The sequence below is a fragment of the Apodemus sylvaticus genome, chromosome 1, assembly GCF_947179515.1.
Source record: "Apodemus sylvaticus chromosome 1, mApoSyl1.1, whole genome shotgun sequence".
NCBI lineage: Eukaryota > Metazoa > Chordata > Mammalia > Rodentia > Muridae > Apodemus > Apodemus sylvaticus.
Genome location: NC_067472.1, coordinates 28,485,522 through 28,490,226, shown reverse-complemented (window position 1 = coordinate 28,490,226; position 4,705 = coordinate 28,485,522).

The window sequence follows — 4,705 nt, the reverse complement described above, 5'->3', positions numbered from 1 at the left end:
TTTAATCCTGCAGGGAAATAGTTATTTTCGTGAAGGAGCTAAAGACGTGGTACTATCTATCTCACTTTATTACATATATATTATGTTCATATGCATTCTTCAGTAATTGAAAATGTTCATATAATATAATAAGAACCTTAGGTGAACTCAAAAATTTTAAAATGCTCACAGCAGTAAACTAAGAGATAAAAAATGCTAAGATATAATTAAAGATCAGCTTAGATATAATTAACATTGACAATATGTTTTATAAAAGCTATCTGTCTGTCCCTTAGCTGTTCCTGAAAACAAAATAATTCTAATTTGCTGATAAATCCTCACTGATGACTATTTGAGATATATCCTAAAGGACTAAGATTAGTACGTAATTTATTGGTTAATGATTTTTAAAAAAGTTGCTTAATTCAAAGCCCTTTAGAGTATTGGCATCAGCGTGAGGAGAGGAGAAAAGGTTAACAATGATAGCAGAGTTGGATGAGAAGCCATGCGAATGGATTTCCCCAGGTTGAAGATGTGCATTCCAAGGAATCCTGTCTAGCCACCATATCTTTCCTTGCCTTCTTTCACAACTATGTGGAATGCATGTTTTCCACCACTGCTCTTTGAATTTCTAAAATATGTGCTTAAAAAAACCCACAATCATGAGCCCTAAGTATCTCTTTTCCATCTCCTTTAAGCATTATTTTAAAGTGCTATTTGTGCACACAGTTTTAACAATCACAGATTTGTCAATTTATGTGAATCCCACAGATAGCTTCCCAGTTCATGTCCCAAGCACAGAATATGGCTTCTTGTCTTTCTTTCATTTTACTTTATTTTATTATTCAATTCCCTAATATCAAGATACCAAGAAAGATAAAGAAAAAAAGAGATACATATCAGCCAAATAATCTTATTAATAAAATCAGTGTTGGGGATGACAAACTTCATGTTGCACCCACTGTCTAAACACCATCTAAATAATGTCTAAATAACATCTAAATGACATATAAATAACATCTTGCTGTTTAATACTCAGCCTAAAACAATACAATTCTTAGATTATCATACTCACTGTTACCGAATATAAATGTTTTTTTTTTATTTCTTGTAGTCCAAATGAAATTTTACTTCTCCTTTCCCCCTCCTGCTCACTATAAATATACCAAGAATGTATTTTTTGGATGACCTTTCCAAAAAAATAGACAGTGCCTACTTTAACCATAAACTTGGATGCTTGTCAAATCAGACGTCAAATACTGCACAGCTTTCATGATCAACATGGTCTCTTGGCTCTGGGTTCATCGCCTGCCAATACCCTCCTTCTCCACATCCTCATCCTCAGTGTGCATCCTGAAGCTTTCTTTAGGTTTTAAGCTGGATAATAACTCATGAGGCTGTATTTTCCTCAAAAAAGTAACTGTAACCATATTACCTGACTGAGTAATTTAAAAGCTGCTGTATACAGAATTACAAAATGAGTCAAGATATAGATGGTGATATACTTTAAAGACATTTTCCCATGTAACTGACTTAAGAGCAACATATGTATAAATTTGGGAGATGGTATCTTCAGAATATAAAAATGTCAAAGTATGTATGTTTTAAAAACTTCAGAAATATCTATCCCTCTGTTTCCAGAAAAAAAATCTGGCATAGTGATAGCAGGAAATGCATATGATACTACTTGAATGTCTTATGTCTCAGAGTCTATTGCTGGGATATTGTTGTTCAGACCTACAGTGCAAACACAATAGAATCTTTTGGAAATGGAATCTTGTTGGAATTACTAGGTCAGGAGGACCTCACCACAAAATGGATCAATGCTGTATTTCAGAAGTAGATCAAGTGTTGGTGCAAGTGATGTTTCCGAAGGAAATTTTGTTATAAAAATAAGCAAAACGTGCATTTGCCTTGTCTCTATCACTTGATTCCTAGATGTCTATGTGACCCCCTTCTTACTGTGTTACATTGCCTAGCATTTTGCCACCCCTAGAGCTGAGCACCCACCATGTTCTAAAATCTACAGAAGATTGAACCACATGAACCCCTTTTTATAATGCATCCACTGTGTGGTGTTTTCTTTCAGACTCAGAAATTATGCAAGATCATTGTTCAAATCTATTCTAAATAAATATTCTTTCTTACAGTAAACATCTTGAGCACAATTATAGGCACCTGTAAACTATACGTGGTGACAACCAAATATTTTTGAAACTATTATAAAAATTTAGGTAAAGTGTACTGTCTCACAAGATAGTTCTGCTTTTATTAACATTTCCATGTGTTACATTAAAGTTCTCTCCATAGGGCCATCTCTGTAAGATCAGTTCACAGGTTAAGATTATCTCTTGGTGCATTCTGTCTGGATTTCTAATCTCTGCAGTTAGAACCTTTAATCTTTTGCCCATAGCCAATGACTTTGGGATTCCTGTTTTGTACAAACTATTTTTTTCATGGAGTATCATTCTTCATAAGCTTGTCTTCTTGGTCTGTTTGTGCTCTCTATTTTGAAGCTACCTCTTCATTGATATTTTCACTGACTGTACAACCAGAGGATAGATTCTCAGTCTACTCCTATGTTGTTGCTTAATCTAACTAAAATTTTTTACAATGTGAATCATTCCAACTTCTCTGTGAAGTGGTTTTATTTTATTTTATTCCAGAATATTTAGTTTTATATGGCTCTACTTTCTCTTTACTCTTCTTTAATACTTCCCCATTATTTTTACTATATTAATCCATGAGCATGGAAGACCTTTCCTTCTTCTGAGGTCTTCTTTGATTTCTTTCTTCAGAGACTTGAAGTTCTTGTCATACAGATCTTTCACTTCTTTGGTTAGAGTCATATCTAGATACTTTATATTGTTTGTGACTGTTGTAAAGGGTGTCATTTCCCTAATTTCTTTCTCAGCCTGTTTATCCTTTGCGTATAGGAAGGCTACTGATTTGCTTGAGTTAATTTGATATCCAGCCACTTTGCTGAAGTTTTTTTTGTCAGCTGTAGGAGTTCTCTTGTGGAGTTTTTGGGTCACCTAAGTATATTATCATATCATTTGCAAATAGTGATAATTTGACTTCTTCCTTTCCAATTTGTATCCCTTTGACCTCCTTTTGTTGCCCAATTGCTCTAGCTAGAACTACAAGTACTATATTGAATAAATATGGAGAGAGAGGGCAGCATTGTCTAGTCCCTGATTTTAGTGGGATTACTTCAAATTTCTCTCCATTTAGTTTGCTATTGGCAACTGACTTGCTGTATATTGCTTTTCCTATGTTTAGGTATGGGCCTTGAATTCCTGTTCTTTCCAAGACCTCTAACATGAAAGTATGCTAAATTTTGTCAAATGCTTTTTCAGCATCTAATGAAATGACCATGTGTTTTTTTTTTCTTTGAGTTTGTTAATGTTATGGATTGCATTGATGAATATCTGTATATTGAACCATCCCTGCATCCCTGGTATGAAGCCTACTTGATCATGGTGAATTATTGTTTTGATGTGTTCTTGGATTCAGTTGGCAAGAATTTTATTGAGTATTTTTGCATCGATATTCATAAGGAACATTGGTCTAAAGTTCTTTCTTTGCTGCATCTTTGTGGGGTTTTGGCATCAGCGAAATTGTGGTTTCATAGAATGAGTTGGGTAATGTTCCTTCTGTTTCTATTTTGAGGAATAATTTGAAGAGTATTGGTGTTAGGTCTTTTTGGAAGGTTTGATACAATTCCTCACTAAAACCATCTGGTAGTGTGCTTTTTTTGGAAGACTGTCAATGACCACTTCTATTGCTTTAGGTATTATGGGACCATTTAGATGGTCTCTCTGATCCTGATTATACTTTGGTAGTTGGTATCTGTCTAGGAAATTGTCCATTTCCTCCAGATTCTCCAGTTGTGTAGAGTATAGGCTTTTGTAGTAGGATCTGATGATTTTTTGAATTTTCTCAGTTTCTATTGTTATTTCTCCCTTTTCCTTTCTGATTTTATTAATTTGGATACTGTCTCTGTGCTCTCTGGTTAGTCTGGCTAAAGGCTTATCTATCTTGTTGATTTTCACAAAGAACCAGCTCCTGGTTTAGGGACAACAATGCTTGCAGAACAGGGACCCAAAAGTAGAGTGGTGAATATAAGCATGAATACATATTTAATGGCAGTAGAAATATACTATTTCTTTTATTAATTCATTCAGGAGTCTATGGTTAAGATACTGGCCTAACCTCTTAATTCCCTGTAGAAATTAATTCTGAGAATTGGCATGAAGAGTCAAATCTTCCGAGTTCTGATATTTTTTTTTAGGACAAAGGTATTTCTCTGGTATACATTGTATAAATAATTTCTCATATTATAAAGGGAATTATTATCACAATTGATCTCACTTCTTATTTTGATGACTTCCTGTCATTTCTGTTGTTGGTCCACCCTCTTTATATGTATATTGGTAGGAACCTGATCAGATAATGAGTTAATCATGGGCAAAATTTATCTGGCTTGTAAAACTGCTTTTCTGTCGTTTTTTTTTTTTTCCAGAGTAAATATTGGATACATTCCATCCCATGTCACAAGGAAACATATAGTAACTGATTATTCTACTATCAATATTTCATGTTTCATTTAAAGTGTTTCAGATTACCATAGACTCTAATAAAACTTAAAATGAAGTTTGCTGAACTAAATATATCTTTAAAATAATCTATGGAGAAATATTGGAGGACAAAATGTAGAGCTAAT